The sequence below is a fragment of the Camelus bactrianus genome, chromosome 5 (assembly GCF_048773025.1).
Source record: "Camelus bactrianus isolate YW-2024 breed Bactrian camel chromosome 5, ASM4877302v1, whole genome shotgun sequence".
Classification (NCBI taxonomy): Eukaryota; Metazoa; Chordata; class Mammalia; order Artiodactyla; family Camelidae; genus Camelus; species Camelus bactrianus.
In genome coordinates this window covers 41,788,754-41,807,548 of record NC_133543.1, presented here as the reverse complement: position 1 = coordinate 41,807,548, position 18,795 = coordinate 41,788,754, and the positions used below count along the sequence as shown (strand labels likewise).

General features: G+C 34.7%; 1 long non-coding RNA gene across 3 annotated transcripts in view; it reads left to right on the top strand.

Annotated features, from left to right (window-relative positions):
• Nucleotides 1-1,252: 1,252 nt before the first annotated feature.
• Nucleotides 1,253-18,795, top strand: part of LOC141577642 (uncharacterized) — a 133,050-nt gene continuing 115,507 nt past the window's right edge. The window contains exons 1-4 of one of the 3 annotated variants that reach the window (XR_012506877.1): nt 1,253-4,483; nt 7,175-7,263; nt 7,419-7,501; nt 8,830-8,874. This is a non-coding gene — a long non-coding RNA (uncharacterized LOC141577642). Of the gene's footprint in view, nt 4,484-6,961; nt 7,264-7,418; nt 7,502-8,829; nt 8,875-18,795 lie in introns of those variants that run through there. The other 2 variants (XR_012506875.1, XR_012506876.1) reach the window with 2 other exon arrangements.

Below are 18,795 nucleotides of genomic sequence, written 5' to 3'. Positions count from 1 at the left end.
AATTTAAATATTGATAAATTCCCCCAATAGAAAACTGACTAAAACTGATCCCAAAACATGAACAATAATTTAACTATTAAAGATGTCAAATCCTGAATTTAAAAAATAAAGAAATAAACTCAAACCAACAAACGAAATCCATATTGATTTAAAATGTGTTTGGCACATTATTTGCCTCTAATGCCGAAATATTTTTAAACTGACTTGTAGGACTCAAATATCAGCACGTTTTAATTGCCTAGCAATCCTCTATAGGTTTAGTACACATGTGAGAAATGTGAGAAAAGAAAATGAGAATATGATTATAAAAAATGATTTCTTTTTAAAAACTCTCTTTTGTTACCAGGGAGAAGAGCAGGAAAGTCCCTACCTTTGGGGTTTGGAAAGATCCTGGTTTCAGTTAAATCCTGAGCTAAACAAAAGCAGAAACTTCAAGTATGTAACCTATGTTATTCCCTCTTAATTTTTCCAAATTGTTGAATCTAAGGTGAATTACAAGATTAGAGACTTTTTCTATTGAATTTTCCAGGTATTGTTTTCAAAAGGTCATTTCCAGTAGTTGAAAGACTTAGAAAACAGAAAGATGTGACTTGCCATATCAAAGCAAGATCAGTTTAGAAATAAAAATTGTGACATTTGAGGAGGACCTAAACTTGGCAGAATTGTGTCTAGAAGAGGAACAGCAGATTTTGAAAGTATTGGGAGGCAAAAGTTCATAATGAAAGATTTCACCACATGATTAAATTCAAAATCTTTCCCCCTTTCCTAAACAATGCACATTTTGATCCCTATCTTCTTGTTTTCAGATTTGGAACTGAGTACCACTTTAGCTTCAGAATTATTGCCTTTAATGTTTGTTTAAAAGTATCAGATTTGGATTGTCCTTTCATTCATTTAGTGGGTTCACTATATTATATCAGGAGGGCTAATTTTAGGAAGGAGAGAAAGATTCATATTTAGTATTTTTCTTGACCCTGACATACATCCCCAGCTTTTCACTGTCAGTGGGATGAGTGAGGATAGCCACTTCTGCTGGGTCCTTGTTTTAGATGTGATGGTCTACCAATTTGGGAGTCTTACCATACTATTTTTCTAGGAGCCCTCCTCAATATTTGTTTTCAAAGGCCAAATTATTACCTGAAATATTTCTACTTGCTAACATTAAATCAACATCCTATTTTGTTAAGTTAAAAATGACGTAGGGCTTTATTCACACATTTTCTCTTTCTTTTCACTGCATAGCCTTCAGAGGCATATCAGGTGTAGAATATTGATAGTATTGTGCCAGCATGCTCTAACACATGATTTTTGGTGCCTTTTAAAGCATAAGTCTGTTTGTGCAGCACAGTCCATCATGGATTTTTTTAAGACTTATATTTTAAAACTGGTCATGATCCACCATCTGAAATTCATACTAATGCTTGGAATTTTAAATAAAACTCCTTTGGCAAATGGCCATCAGCCCCTTGTCCAGAACACCTGATGATTTTGCCCGATTAGGGTCATTGTATAACAGAGCCTGCCACCATCCCCTGACACAGCAATGAGTTCTGCCTGACCTGCTTTACTTCCTGACCCCAGGGGAACACCCCACTGAGCCACTTCTATTGGAGCTCCTCAATCCAAAAGGCAGCCACCTCCGACAGAATTCCACTGACTTGCTTTGAGACTAGCTACTTTACAGGTTGACCATTTGGCCTAAGGAGGCTTAGGCTTTCTAAGCACACCAACTCCTGAAAGGACAAATTGATCTCAGCTGAACTATCTCCTTTGACAAGCCAGGTCCTTGCCTTTAAAATTTTCCACGCAGGGAGCAGACGTCAGTCTTCTTGTTCATCTTTATTCCTGGTCTCCAAGGGACGCTTTACAAACTCTCCAATACATTATCACCTCTTTCACTTCTGGTTCCTCAAGACTTCCTTACCTTAGCAAATATTTAGCTGGGAAGTTAAATGCCTGTCTGAATTGCAGGCACTTCAATTTTTCTTCACTTGCGGGTGGGGAGCAGTTTCTTTTCTTTACAGGCGGGAAAAGGAAATGAATGGCACAGCACTCTCTATTTGACAATCCATTTAAACTCCCCTTTCCAATTTATTTTCTGCTCTATAGAGGCAGGAAGTGGGTCATTGTGATTTAATAAAATCATTAGATTGTTTCTGTCCTCTTTTAGTTAGGTCTGGCATAGATGTATTTAGCATTTTTTTTTCCAGGAAGTAAATGTACTAATTGCCTACTATTTTCATTATTGGAGCTTCAGTAGAATTTCCAAGACAATAGGAAAAGTTCCCTCAAAATCGCATTGCACTACTTTATAGAGTAGTCAGCAGGTTATTGAAAACTGGCTGGCAATTTTCACAGTGTTCAAAAGAGTTAAACATTCTTACTAAGCCATCACTAGCTTTCTGTTCACATACTTCTGATTAAATTTCTGCATACTTAATTCTCTGAAGTGGTTAAATGCATGTGGAAAAAAAAAATCATGAAATAGTTTTCCCATTTCCCCATTCCATGTGACTTTCACTTTGCCAGGAGATATAACCTGCCTCCTATTGATGCAAAACATCATCTGGAATTGAACTTGCTCTAATGCACTATGACCTTGAAATTGGAAATCTAAATACTCACTCTGTATAAATTATAAAACATGAATGTCTGAGTTCTTATAACTAGGAATGCATTTGTTGCTTCTTTTCTTTCTTTCTTTCCCTCTTTCTTTTTATTGGAGCTGTAGCAAGGGATTTCTACCAGAGATAATTCATGGAGTCAAAAGCCAGAAATACATCTAAGCCAGGTTCACTGGAAAAAGCTGATGCTCAAACACCAGAAGCAGAAATAAAGTTAAGAATAACAGTTCTGGAAGATGGGGTTCAGTAAAGATGAAATGAAGGAATCAATAAGGAATAAGTAAGAGGAGGCTCATGAGAAAATCCACAAACCTTGGTGCATATTTAAGTTTTGCTTTAAGGGTTTGTATTACATGTATATATTTGAATTGGCCTGGTTTAAATAGCCAGAGGTAACTGTGAAGGAAATAGATACATTTTTCCTATTTATGTGTCATTTTTTGGTGGAAACCTAAGGTGCCTATGAAAATGAAACTTCAAACTTGCATTCCTCTAAAGCTATTAGTCTGTATATTAAACTCCTGGCAAGTTCTTATTTATTTATGGTTACACAAGCCAATGTATTTTAAATGTATGAGGCTCTCTGGGAAAACAACAATAACATACACAATATAGTGAACCTCAATGGGTCCAGAAGGCAGATTTCAGTCTATGATCTGAAACCAAATTGTGAACCAGGGAGTAAGTGAAAAAGCCCTCTAAATGATAAATGACAGTCCAGAGCTTACTCCAGAGGAGAGGTTGGCACACTTTCAAAACCTTACCCAGACAATTGTATAGACAGTCAGGGAGCAGATGAAAACTGGTAACATTGACAGTCATGAGAAATAACAGCTGATTTCTGTAGAAGGACAGTGGCCTCTTCATGCAAAAAAGAAGTGACTAGGGACCATCTGTGCAGCCCCACATCCCTCTTGAGTTCCTAGGACATTATTTCATTATACCCAGTTCAACAATTAATAATCAAAATGATAAACCTGAAGTCATCATTACAGATGGTTTAATAATTTTCTTCAAAAGACAGTTTTCATCCATTGTTAAAAGAGTTTGCTTCAGTTACATGGTAAAAGTTCATGCTAAATATTTGATTTTCCTGATAATGCTAGACATGCTAGATTTTGCTAGCTGTATTCCAGATGAATGCATCTTGGTTGGAAAATGACTGGTATATTGCTAGCGAGCAAAGCTATTAATTTGGAACTCCTGTGCCTCACCCTCCCAACAGAATATGGCTGCTGAGTTGCTGTGTTTGGAGTGGTGATCAAGGGAAGGAGTAGGGTCTGGGGTGGATATTCACTAGAGACCTGCAGAATTAGATCCCTGATGTCTGAAACCTCTAGGACCAGATATCCCATTGCCAGCCAGTAAGTGGTACTTAAATTTTATGGTGCGTGTTTTCACCTTTATCTGCTGCACAGGTTATGGAAGTCAAGATTAAGTGGCTATTTTAGGAAAGGGGAATGGAGCCAGAATGAGACTACCTCACAAGCTGGTTCTGCCTAAGAGACTAGCTAATTTGGGGCCTCTGCTAGGATTGCAGGTGCTGCTTGTATTCTGCTTCTCACCACAGGAGGACTCTGAATAGGGCAGTAGACACCAACATTTTTATCTTCTTTTTTCTTTGGCTGCAAGAGAGTTCACAGCTTAAATTTGGTGCTTAGATATTACAGCTAACTTTCGCCACATTTAAAAAATTATAACTATTCCGTGTTTTGCCAAATTACTTACGATTTTTTCTTTATTGTGATCTTAATGAGTTAGTTCTTTATCTTCTAATATATGTCTTTTGTAGTAAAATTCGATAAGAAATTAACTTGAAGCACTCCATAGGCTTCTTGGAACAGAAAGAAAGGAAAAAGGTAAGAAAATTCCAAAATAAAAAAGAAAGGAAAAGGGTAGAATATTTCAGACAATGCAAGAATTGTGATTGTTAACAACAATGTTAGAAAATGGCAAATGAAACTTAAAAGTTTTCGTATGTGTTTAATAAATATCAAAAGGCACTCAAGCTGTGTCCATTTAACACTAATTGCTCTGAATCATAACTTCAATCATGGCTTGTCTATGGTTACATTGCCTGAACTATAAATTGGTAAAATTCTTTTAAAAATTCTTGAATTAGGTCTATGTTACCCAAACAACTTATTGGAGGAGGAATGTGTAGGATCGTCTATATACATATATGTACAAAGTTTGCAGCTTTGTAAAGATGTCCTGGCTATTTCAGAGTATCCAGGATTTTTTCCTCTATAACAGTATTTTGACTGCAGATATGGAAACAGAGGTGGTTGTCATAGAGAAGAGTGAAGTTTTGAGTATGGGTGAGTGCATGTACAGTTGATCCTTGAACAACCCAGGAGGTTAAGGGCACAGCCTGCTGCAGTTGGATCCACATTTAACTTATGGTTGGTCTTTTGTATTGGTGGTTCCTCCATATCCATTGTTCCTCTGCATCTGCAAATTCAACCAACAAGGATCTTGTAGTACAGTAGTATTTATTATTGAAAAAAATCCAGGTATAAGTGAACCCAAGTTGTTCAAACTTGTGTTGTTCAAAGGTCAACTACATATGGGTGTATATTTGAACGAGAGCAATGGCTAAACAGAGGGCTACTTAATATTGGTGACATGAACTTTTAGCATTTACTGTGTATTTTATAAAAACATATTAAAGAGGTGTTAATATATTTAGTCTTTTTTAATTGCCATGAAAATAAACACCAAATCCTAGGCAAAGTCAAATGATATTTTATATTTGTCATTTGTGTGAGTGCTAACAAATCCATCAAGCTATTGTAGAAGACTAATTAGTTCAATAGGACTTATTTTCCAAGGCCGCTTATGTTTTGTTTTTTGGTAGACTGTTTTATTCAAGGTATTTATAAAGAAATCTCATTAAAAAATTAAAATCATGATTTAAATGTGTGTTTGTGCATGTGCCATTCTTTGAATATAGCACAAAAACTAGGTAATAATATAGTTTGCCTCTATGCATCCCACTAATTGAAAATAGTTCTTATGAAAAAGCACAGTGAACTTCAGAATGTGAATAAAAATAAAATCAAGGCTCAGTAATCTGCACAGAGGTTGTATTTCATTAATATGTGTCTCATATAAGCAGTCAGCATGTAAAAATAGACAGCAAATAAGACCAAGAGTTTAAAATTACAAATTATACATAAAATGTCTGTTAAATTAATTAGAGGGTTAATTAAGAAGCATGAGTTAAGAAGAAAACTAGTCAATGTGGTACAACGTTTGATAATCAAAGTCATTTTTCTACAATTGTTAAACATAATTTGTCTCATAATGTTATCCTTTGGTAAATTGTTGCAGCACTATATGATGTATGTAGCTTATTAACAGTTTCATTAATTGCTATTAGAGGAAAGATGCTACGAAAGCTGGTACACATAGGAACAAATGTTAAGGCAGATGGTTGAAATTAGTGAAACGTGATCAGTTGCTGAACTAGTTTACTTAATTAGCTATCTACAGAAGAATAGTTGAAATAAATTTGTCATACTGGCTTCAGGAAACTTAAATTCAGGAGATAATTGTATTATATCATATTTAAAAAGTAACAAGACAAACAGCAAAGAACTGTTGGCACTGACCCCTAGCCCATAGTTTGTTTTGTACTAAGTGGGTGAACTGTTAGAGTAAGTGGGAAGTTTTTCTATTAAGGAATACTAACTGCACTGACGCCGCTCCACTGCCTGTAGCGAAATCAGGGAGAAGAGCAAGTGGGAGTCTGCCACCACCCACATTTTCTTGATGCTGTTACTTCTTAGTAAATAATTCTAGAATGATTCTCAGAGGAGCTGAACAGATTTTTGAAATAAAAATTTCATGACAAAGTTCCACCTTCAGTGAGATTCCAGAAAATTCTAAGGCACCACATTATAATTTTCATGCTCAAGTCATTCTTGGCTGTATTACCGGTGATGAAAGGGAAGGAATTAATTTTTCAGGTACTAATTTTTGGTTAACTCTGATAGTTGTGAATTCGGCACCAGCACCCACAGTAAACAACAAAGTCAAAGATGGTACGGAGGGGAGGGGATAGCTCAGTGGCAGAGTGAGTGCTTAGCACGCACAGGATCCTGGGTTCAATCCCCAGTCCCTGCATTTAAAAAAATCAGTCAATCAATCAAATTACCTCCCCTAAACCAAAAGGATTAAAGGCAGTGGAGATTTGATGGTGCAAACTCTCCTCCGGCAGCCCGGGGTGGGGGAAAGGGGCGTCTCGCTACGGGACAAGGCGGGGCCGAGGGCGGACCCCGGAGAGCCCACGTCAGCGTCGGCGTCAGCGTGGGCACGTTGGCGTCGAGGTCGGCGTCGAGGTTCAGGCCGAGAGTAGGTGAACGGCAGTCGGCGTCTGCAGGCACCCAGAGGCGGGCGAGAGCTGGAGCCTCGGGCGTGGAAGAGCAGGAGCGCTGTGCCCAGCAGCTCGCGCCGCGCCCAGCAGCTCCGCGCCGCGTCGGCGTCCGGCCGACTGACTGACGCTGGCCTGAATTTTCTTTTTAAGCTACATTTTCCTCTTTAAGGCACATATTGCTTTGCATTCGAAGTGGAGAACCAGGCTATCAGCGTACAGAAGGTTCCAGTAATGCAGTCTTCGTCGTTCAAGCATATTGTAAGTGAATTTTGGATGGTTGTATTAACCCATGTGAATCTGAGTGACAATTATGAACACGTGTGATCCATTAACAACGCAGCTATCCTTTCCCGTATTAGACTCTATAGTGGGCTTCTCTCTGATAATGTTAGTTTATAAATTGTTTGCTTTAGGAACAGTAAAGCTGCTGCTGCTGGTGGTTTGAACTTTGTAACCTTTCTTGACTTCACCATCGGTCTTGGACTCGGGAAAGAAGGTAAGCGTAATATCATTTATTCCTAGTATATTTATCGGCACTGTGCCAAGAACTTTTGAACTTTTCAAGGTCCTAGAGAATGCATCTGAATTTTTAAAAGCTTATTTTTATAATTTGAAACCAAAAAAGTGAAAAGTGGAGGTTACTATGTTTTTGGATATATAAACCATGTAATTAAAAGATAACTTCTTAGTAATATAGAAATGATATTTATTATGAGATGTGGGTCCATTTTTATGTGTTTTCTGTGGGAAAACTTTAATATAAAATGTAGTCAGTCTCTGTCAAATTACCATCCTACTTCCATGCTTTTACTCAGCGAAGAAAATAAGGTATATCTTTACTACCTGTTTAAGGTCGTCATAATTCAGATCTCAAGTCTAATATGGTTCATAAAAGACAAGATGTTAAGCATGATGCTAGCTTGTTAGAATTTAGGAATAAAATTTAGGGAGCCTAGAATGATCATTTAAAATACAAAGTAGCTTAATTTTATTCTCATAAATGATATGCTGTTACAAATACTCGATGTGAAAAATCTAGATAAGAGTGTGTCATAAACTGAGTAATCAGGCCAATGGTGCCATTATTTTTAATTTTTACAACATAGGCCTGGCTCTAAGCAAAATTTGAGTCAGCATAACTATTTTTGAACATTATGAAGTACCTTAGTGACCTAGGTTCTTAGCTTAAAGAATATTTTATTAAATTATTTTCACTGAACTATTAGTATTATTAGTTACACACTCATCATTCCCATGCACTATATTTGTAATGCCTTAAGAGTAGAAACTTACATTATTACCTATCTTTCCAGTCACTGTAAAAAACAAAACTGACAGGTGTTCATTGAACATGTCTTGATTCAAAAGCTTTTTACTTTGAGTGTTATGAGTACTTGGGAAAGCTGCTTCTACTTTGTATATAGATTGTTCCTACTCTGACAGCAAAAATATGGGATAATCTACAAAATCATAACTTATTTGTACTCATCAGAGAGTTAAGACAACTAGTGTCACTGAATTCCCTCCAAGGAGGGACAAGAATCTCTAAGGAGATCCGAGCCACACAAAATTTGCCTTTGATAGAGCACAATAAAAAGAGGAGGCAGCTATAAAATCGGATAAAAAGAAAACAAGTGTGTGATAGTTGATTTTATGTTTCAACTTGATTGAACCATGGGATGCTCAGGTATTCAATTAAACATTGTTTATTATTGTTGAATTATATTAACGTTATTGGATGTGTTGGTGAGGATGTTTCTGGATGAGGTTAACATTTGAATGGGTAAACTGAGTAAAGCAGATCACCTTTTCTGTTGTGGGTAGGCCTCATCCAATCCTGTGAAGGCTTGACCAGAATAAAAGGCTAGGTAAGAAAATATTCTTTTTCTCTGCCTGACTTAAAGCTTGAATGTTGGTCTTCTCCAGCCATCAGATTTGGACTGGAATTTCATCATTAGCTCTCCTGTTTCTCAGGCCTTCAGACTCAAACTAGAAGTATACCTTCAGCTCTCCTGGGTCTAGACTTCTCAGCTTTCATAATTACATAAGCCAGTTCCTTATAATAAATTTCTTTACACTCACACACACACACACACATACACATACATATATCCTGTTGGTTCTGTTTCTCTGGAGAACCCTGACTAATACAAACTAAAACTTTCACAGATTCTTAAGTCAAATATGGATCAGCATAACAGTTTAGAACCCTTGAAAGCCCAGCACAAAGGAAAGTCTGCAAGCGCTCACCAGTGTTTGTCCATATGCCCTAATTGGGTACTCATAAATAGGATTGGAGGCATAGTAGGAGACCTAAAAGAAACTCTTTATTGGTGCAGGCATGTGGATGGTGACTGGCTGCTACTGATGGAAAGGTGCAATGTCTGGCCCTTTTCTGAATCCTTTTCTTACATGCAAAAAAGGTGTCTCTCACTGGGGATGGGTAGGTAACCCTCCATAACATCTCTCACCCTGATACCAGGCAAAGTTTGATTGCCATTGGGGTAGGAGTAGAAGAAAAAAGTTGTCTGCCACTGGAGAGTGGAATAGGAGATTTACTTGAGCCCAAGGTCTTGTGCTAATGACAAGCAGAGTTCTGTTACAGGGTAGGGCCATAAAACTCAATTTTGCATAAGAATGTATCATATTCTCCATTGATACAAGGCAGATTTGGGCTGCCATGTTGAGAGGAGAAGGAATGCTGAGACAGCTAAGAGACTGAAAATACCCAGGCACCTGCATAAGCCTAGCACTTAATAATAAGCTAAATAATAAGCAAGCAGTCTATCTCTGGGGGAGGGGAAGAATTCTGGAGAGAGATCCCTTTGTGGCATGGGTGTGCAAACTCTACTGAAAGGTGAGAAAGGAACAGAAACACTGATAAAAATCCTACAGCACTCTAGGTCTCATACTAAGCACAAAGTAGTAGCAGTTGACCATTGGAGGAATTTGAAGTCTATGGTAAAGTGAAGATAATTAGAGCAACAACCAAATCCAACTGATTCAACTACTATGTAGATTTACCCAACTGCCATGCTAATGGAGTGACAGAAAAAGTAATGTGCCCATTTCCTGTTTTAAATTTACCTCATTATTTTTCTTTTATACACAATTTCTGCATTTGATGAAATATCATATGATAAACAAAAAAGCAGCAGCAACAACAATAACCCATTAGTAAGAAATAATCAGAAATCAAGATGTGACCCTGGTTATGGAACATTAGATGAAATACCTTGAAATAACAATGATAAATGTGTTAAAGGGTATAGTGGAAAAGAGAAACACATGCATAAACAGATGGGAATTTTCAATAGGCATATGGAGATAAAAAAAGAGTCCAGTGAAAATGCTGGAAAATGAAATGCTAACAGAAGAAAATTTCAATTGATGAGCTTATAGGCATATGGAGATAAAAAAAGAGTCCAGTGAAAATGCTGGAAAATGAAATGCTAACAGAAGAAAATTTCAATTGATGAGCTTATCAGCAGTCTGAATATAGCAATGGAAAGAATTAGTTAACTTTAAATTAGATCAGTAGAAAGCATTAAAACTGAAACAAAAGAGAGAAGAAAAGAATAACAGAATAGGGTATCCAGTAGCTATGGGATAACGTGATTTAACATATATACTGTTACAGCTTCATGAGAAGATACAGACTACAGCACAGAATAAATATTCAAAGAGGTAATGGCCAGTTGTTTTCCAAAATTAATTAAAGACCACAAACAACAGATCAAGGAAGGTAGAGATTTGCAAACATGGCACATTAAAAGAAAAAACAGTTTGGCACGTCATACCCAAACTTCTGAAAACCAAATATGAAGAGAAAATCTTGAAAGCATCCAGAAGAAAAACATTACATACAGAAGACCAAAGATAAAAATGACAGCAGGTTTCTTGTAAGAGACCAAACAAGGCCAAAAGTAATGGATGAATATCTTTAAAGTGCTAGGGAAAAAAGCTGTTAACTCATAATTTTATACCAAGCTAAAATAGCTTTGAATAATGAAAGTGAAATAGAGGACTCCTTAAGCAAATGAAAGATGAGAAAATTTATTGGTAGTGAATTTTCACTATAAGAAATGTAAAAGGAAGCATTTCAGTCAGAAGAACTATGATACAAAATGAATATTTGGATCTACATGATTGACTAATGCTGTACATGATAAAATAAGTGAGAATATAAAACATTTTTTCTTTTTATTAACACTTTAAAAAGATAATTAAATGTCTGAACTAAAAATAGTAAGACTGTATTGTGTGATTTATAACATCATTAGGAGGAAGATATATGAAAACAATAGCAAGAAATTAGAAGGAAATGATATTGTTTGGTTTTTACATAGTGATGTGATGTATTTTTGGAAGGTTAAAGATGTATATTGTAAACCCTAGAGAAGATGCTAAGAAGTAAAATAAAAGATTATAACTAATAGGCCAATGGTGGAGAAAAAAATTGAATCAGAAAAATACTCATTTAAATAAAAAAGACAGGAAAAAGAGGGGAAAATGAAAAATATATAGCACATTTAGAAAATAAATATTGGTAATTATATTAAACATAAATGGTGTAAACATGTTGCTTAAAAGCTAGGTGTTGTCAGATTAACAAGGGCAGGATCCAACCATATTTTGTCTACATGAAACTCAATTTAAACATACAGATGTAGATAGATTCAAAATTAAATAATGGAAAATGATGTACCATGTAAACACTAATCAAATGAAATTGAATCAAGTACATTAGCATTAGACAAAGTAGACTTCAGAACAAGAACCATTACATGAAATATAAAGGGACATTACATAATGATAAAGGGATTGTCTAATCCAGGAACTTTAACAATCCTAAACATGAATTCTTTCAAATGATAGAACTTCAAAATATATGAAGAAAAAACTGATAGAACTGAAATGATAAAGAGGAAAATTCACGATTATAGTTGGAGAATTCAGCATTCTTCTCTTTATAAATGGCTCATGTAGACAAAAACTTCAGTAAGAAGACTTGGACAATACTATAAACCATCTTTACCACACTGACATCTGTAGACTATTTCAACAATGTAACAAAATACACATCCTTTTAAGTGCACACGAAATATTAATGAAGATAGAACATTCTGAGTCATTCAAAAATGCTGCAAATGATAAAGAATTGAAATCATTCAAATTATGATGTTCAGATAAAATAATATCAGAAAGATACTTGGAAAATTCCTCAATGTTTGGAAATTAAACAATACACTTCTGAATATTCCATAGATCAAAAAATAAATCACAGAGCAATAGAAAATACTTTGAAATGAATAAAAATGAAAGTATGGTATATTAAATTTGGCAGGGTGCAGCCAAAGAGCTGCCAAGTTGGAGATGTATTGCATTCAATACTTACATTAGGAAATTAAAAATGACAATGATTTTTTTGGACATAACACCAAAAAACAAGCAAAAAAAGAATCAAATTGGACTATATCAAACTAAAAAGCTTCTGTGCAGCAAAAGAAACAATAAAATAAAAAGGCAACCTGGTGGAAAATATCTGTAAACTATTTGATAAGGAGTTAATATTGAAAATATATAAAGAATTCATACAACTTAGTAACAATAAAACCCATTCAAGTCAAAGAATGGGTAGAGGCCCTGAGTAGACATTTTCTAAGGAGATGTCCAGGTGGCCAACTAGTAGATGAAAAGGTGCTCAGCATCACCAGTCATCGGAAAATGCAAATCAAAGCCACAGTGAGATAAATGAGATCTCTCATATCTATTAAAATGGTTATTATCAAAAAGCCAAGAAATAATAAATGTTGGCAAGGATGTAGAGAACCCTTCTGCACTGCTGGTAGAAATGTAAATTGGTACAGCTAGTGTGGAAAACAGTATAACATTTCCTCAAAAAATTAAAAAAAGAACTACCATAGAACCAGCAATCACATTTCTGGGTATATAGCTAAAGAAGGTGACATCACTATCTTGAAGAGAGATCAGCATAACCATATTTATTGCAGCATTATTCACAATGGCCAAGATATGAAAACAATCAAAATGTTCATTGACATATGAATGGATAAAGAAAATGTGTGATATATATATTTGATAAGGGTTAATACACACACACACATGCACACACACGCACAAACACATACAGTTGACCTTTGAACAACAGGGTCAGATACTTAGGAATAAAAATAAAGTGTGTGTGTGTATGTATATATGTGTGTGTGTGTATATATATGGCCATTTTACTGAAAACCACTAAATATTACTGACAGACATCAAGGAAAATATAAATAACTGGAGAGCAATACTGTGTTTATGGATCTGAAGACTCAATATTGATAAAATGTTAATTCCCATAATTTTCATCAAAATTCCAGCTGCTTTTTAAAAAGAAATTAAGCTGATTCCAACATTTATATGGAAATCCAAGGGACCAGTATTACCCATAATCGTTTAAAATGTCCAAAAATTTAGAGGACTCACACTATCTGATTTCAAAATTTGCTATGAAGTTACACTAAACAAAACGGTGTATTATTGATTTGAGGATAGACACATTGAACAATGAAACAGAATTGAGTCTAGAAATAGACCCACACATGTATGGTCAATTGGTTTTTGATAAAGGTGCCAAGGTTATTTAATGGGTAATGAATAGCCTTTCAGCATGTGAGATTGAAAGTTTTGGATCTGGATGCAAAATAATGAAATTCAGCACCTATATCAGACTCAAAATGGATTATAGTCCTGAGTATAAGATCTAAAACTAAAACAGTTTCCATAAGAAACATGGCAGAAATATTTTTTTACCACATTTGGCAGAAATTTCTCAGAAGGACACACACACACAAAAACATAAATTATGAAAAGAAAATAAATTTATAGTACTGGCTGTGACTTTGAAAAATTCCATGCTTAATATGGTACTCATTTTTCTTATCTATAAACAGAGATAATAATCCCACCTTAATAAGTTTCTAGTGAAGATTGAATATGTAAAGCATATGGTAGGTGCTCAAATTAGTGGATCTGTAATTATTTTTATTAGCAGTAATATTAACAATGACATCTAAAACAGGATGATTCTCTTCAAGGATTTTCTTGCTTGTAAAGCCTTATCTTTCAATAGGAAATGCTTACAAATTTTCTAAACTTTCCCCACAAAGATTAGAAAGAAAATTTATCCTAGAACTTAGTATTAAACTTTTTCTTCCTTTTAACTTATAGTCATTTTTAGAGGGATATGCCATTGGAAAAATTAGTCAAGGTGAATTTTAAATCTGTTTCTTCCCATGTCTTTTCTTTCCTCTCCCTGATTTTCTCAGATCTATGAAATGGTTGGATTTATATTGCTTTGATGCCTTATCATTGGCCAATGAGGACCAATTTTTATTGAGTAATACTAATAATAGTTAATAAGTTTCAAAAATTGAATTATGTTAATCCTACTTTAAATGTGTGTGTATTTTTCTTACTGGAAGTCATTCTCTTCTTATGACAAGGCCTTGAACACTTATAAGTTTATCTTTAACATGGGCATTAAAATGTAAAACCACACACCATAATATTCAAAACTGACTTTTAGCAAAGAAATAATTTTGTGTTTTGCCATGTGCCCCACCTTAAGCCATCGCTGATCTCTTTACAGGATTGGTGACTCAATCTTTTCTCAGTGATTAGAGAACCTAACAGCATTTTTATTTTGGCTTCTTGTTGATTACAGCTCTAACAAGTGAACAGAAGGGCTTATTTGTTAGAAATTCTGGTGAACAGCTTGCTGTAAGTTTAATCAAAACAAGTTTTTATTCAGACTAAGCTTGTCATTCTTGGTACATGAGATGGCAGTAGATAGAGTCCTTCATGGGATCTTGAGGAGAAGCTAGACCACAAGAAGGGGGTATACACTTTTAGGGCTCCTAGAAGGTCTGTGTTTGAAGACTACATGTTTGTTGATGTCTTACATAAACTGATCAGTTTTTTTCAGTTTCTTCAAACTATCCGTTGAAAACATGTTAAAATATAGCATGAAAATTTTATGATTTGCTATTAAAAGTAATTATGTTAAAGATTTTGCATTGTAATCTTATTTTTAGTGATTATATTCAGTGTTTGGAGAGAAAATCAGGTTGAATATATTTTCTCTGCATAGTTAGTATCACTACCACTAGAACAAATTGCTAATAGTAGAACAACAGGGAAGCTAAATGTGAATATAAAGGCTAAAAGGAACTTAATGCTTATGCTTTTATCAGTTGGCTTTCTATATGACTCAAAACTAGGGTCAGTTTCAGAGAAAGACTACAAAGAGTGCTGGTCAAAAAATCTTGTCAGGAAAAGTTTAAAGTATGAGGGCAGTTATTCTAGAAAAAGGTCAAAATTGATTTTATCTTTTACATTTTTGAAGGTCGCTGTTTCTCTACAGCTGGAAGTGATTTAGTTCTCCTTCCCTCATCTCAGAACATTTGGCAATGTCTAGAGGACTTTCTTGTTGTCACAAACGTGTAGGGAGGTATGCTACTGGCATCTAGTGGGTAGAGAACAGGGTTGCTGTTAAACATCCTGCAATGCACTGGGGAGACCCCCCTCTGCAAAGAACTGTCAAGCTCAAAATACCAATAGTGTCAAGGTTAAAAACACCCTGTCTATGGTCTCTGATAATTTTCTTGTCTTTGAAGCATAGGTTTGTAAACTTGGTCTATTTAATAATAGAATATTCCCTACCAATTAAGAGTTATCTAACTTGACCAGGGTTATGAGAAAAAGTTATTTAAACATCTTGACTCTCTGTAAACATTAGATATATGCTTTCCTCTTTAGGTTGTTTCAAAAGTTGTATTTCAACAGGTATGGATAATAAAGTAGATTGTCCTATGATTTTTTATCATAAATGAAATTCATTATTAATAACTTTTTGTCACGCACCCACATTTTAGATACATTGTCTATTCTTCATAATAAAGTAGGGATTATTATGGCCATTTGCATATGGAGAAAGTAAAGAGAGGTTAAGGTTACCTGACTAGGTAGTAGCATTAAACATTTTGAATATAGGTTTTTCACCTCAACATGTTCTGTCCACTGCATCCTTCTACTAACTGCTTTGTATGTGTATAATAATTGTTCTTAAGATATAACAATGAAAGATAATTATGAGTTTAAAAAAGTTTTATGTGCCTGCTTGCAAAGTGCAGAGATAGGCTGTATCTATTATATGTTCTTGTTCCTATCTTTCAAGTTATTTAATATATTTAAAAATCAGCGAGCCTTTGGAAAATGCAAGAAAACATCTCATTATTCTAAGTAGTAAATAACAGGAAAGAACATGTTTATCTTTTCTTTTTGTGTGAATTCTATCTCTGGGTAACTGAATAGCTGATGAAGGGTGGTTTTTCCTTTTTTTGTATGTGTGTCTTTTTGTGTCTATTTTTTTTAAAATAAAAGTTTATTTTTTAGAGCAGTTTTAGGTTCACAGCAAAACTGAGCAGAAAGTACAGAGAGTTCCCATTACGTTCCACCCAGACCTCTTCCCCAAAGCTCCTACACTATCAGCATCCTGCACCACAGGGTACACTTATTTCAGTTGATGAACCTACATTGACATGTCATCACCCAAAGTTCACAGTTTACATGTGAGTTCACTCTTGGTATGGTATTGTCTAAGGATTTTGACAAATGTATAATGACATATAACCAACATTGTAGTATTATACAGAATAATTTTGCTGCCCTAAAAAATCCTCTGTTCTTTGCCTGTTTACCCCTGTTTCCCCTTTAGCCCCTGGCAACCACTGATCTTTTTTTTTACTGTCTCCACAGTTTTGCATTTTCCAGAATGTCATATAGTTGGAATCATACAGAATGTAGTCTTTTCAGGCTGGCTTTCATTTAGTAATATGCATTTAAGGTTCCTCCATGTCTTCTCATGGCTTAAGAGTTTATTTCCTTATAGCACTGGATAGTAATCCATTGTCTGGTTGTACCCTAGTTTATGTATCCATTCATCTATTGAAGGACGTCTTGGCTTCTTCCAAGTTTTGGCAATTGTGAATAAAGCCACTATAAACACTTACATGCAGGTTTCTGTGTGGACACAAGTTTTTTTTTTTACTACTTTGGGTAAATATCAAGAAGTAAGATGGATGGATCATATGATAAGAATATATTTAGTTTTGTAAGAAATCACCGAAATATCTTCGAAGTGGCTGTATCATTTTGCATTCCCAGCAACAATAGAGAGTTCTTGTTTCTCCATATCCTCTCCAGCATTTGGTGTTGTCACTGTTTTGTTGGACTTTGGACATCTAATAGGTGTCTTATAGTATCTCACTGTCATTTTAAGTTGTGTTTCAGTAATGTATATTATCTTGAGTATATTTTCATACACATTTGATATCTTTGGTGAAGTATCTGTTCAGGTCTTTTGCCCATTTTTAACTGGGTTGTTCATTTTCTTATTGTTAAGTTTTAAGAGTTCTTCATATATTTAGGGACAGAAGTGAGGCTGTGACCTCACTTCTCTAATAGATCTAAGAAGAGTTGTTGATTTTTCCAGTCTGTTTGTCTTTTTACTTGTTGATAGGATGTAGTGGTGACTTCTAAGCTCCTTGCATGCTGGACCAGAAACCAAAATTTAGGAGAATTTACTTTAAGGAAGGGTTCCAACTAATAAGTATGGGAAAATAATAAAATCAGAATATCATAATATTATTATATTATATATTATATTATATATTATATATAATATATATATTATATATAATAAAATATCTAGGGAATGATTATCAAAGTTTGCTAAAACAGGTGGAAGCTGATGGGAATGTTTAAATAGATGAATCGGGCTCAATCTCTACATCCAAAAGAGTATGTGCAATAGGAAGTAGACATCACCATCTGTGATGTAGTCTTGCCAAAATGTTGAACATTATTCTTATCAAGCCTCAAGATCTTGCTACCAGCTTATATAAGAGGAGATAGAGAGACTTGCTAGGTGACACCAAGGGGATGCCATTAGCAAAAGCAGAATATGGGAAATTCTACTGAAAAAAAAAAAAACCCCTCTGATTCTTCAGCAAAGCATTAGGGGGGGAAAATAAAGAAAAGAAAGAGGGGAAAATACATGGATTAAAAAAAGACTTAATAGCTTTTGCAATCTACAGTCCTTGATTGAATTTCAATTTGAAAATCAACTATAAATAAATTATGAAACACTAGGGAAATTTAGACATTAACTGGATATCTGACAATGTTCAGAACTTTTTTTTGTGACAGTCACACTCTGATTAGGTGTAAAAAAAAATTCTTTTTTATAGGCATGTGTTGAAAGTATTTATGAATGAAATGAAATTATGTCTGAGATTTGCTTATAATAATCCAGAAGAGTAGGAAAGAAGAACGAGCGTGTATCTTAGAGTTCATTTAGTCTAAAATCTTCATTTTATTGGTAAAGGGACAAACTCAGAGAGGCTAAGGATCTTATCTCTTGAGATCAAGTGCAGTTAATGACTAAGCTGAAACTAAAATTAATCGCTGATTCCCATTCCAGTACTTTAAAAAACAGAATGTTTTACCTATCTCTATAGTCTTAATTGCTTTGATTTGTTTAACAAAACAAAAACTAAGAAAAATATCTCTAGCGTAATAAAATTTTAGGTAATTGAGTTGTAAATTAATGGCATTTTACTTAAGTTGAATAAAATGCAAACTATAAAAGACCTAACATTTTATTTCTTTTTATTTTCTGTTTCTTCCTAAGGAAACAAATTTCTACAAAACTTAATGTATCTT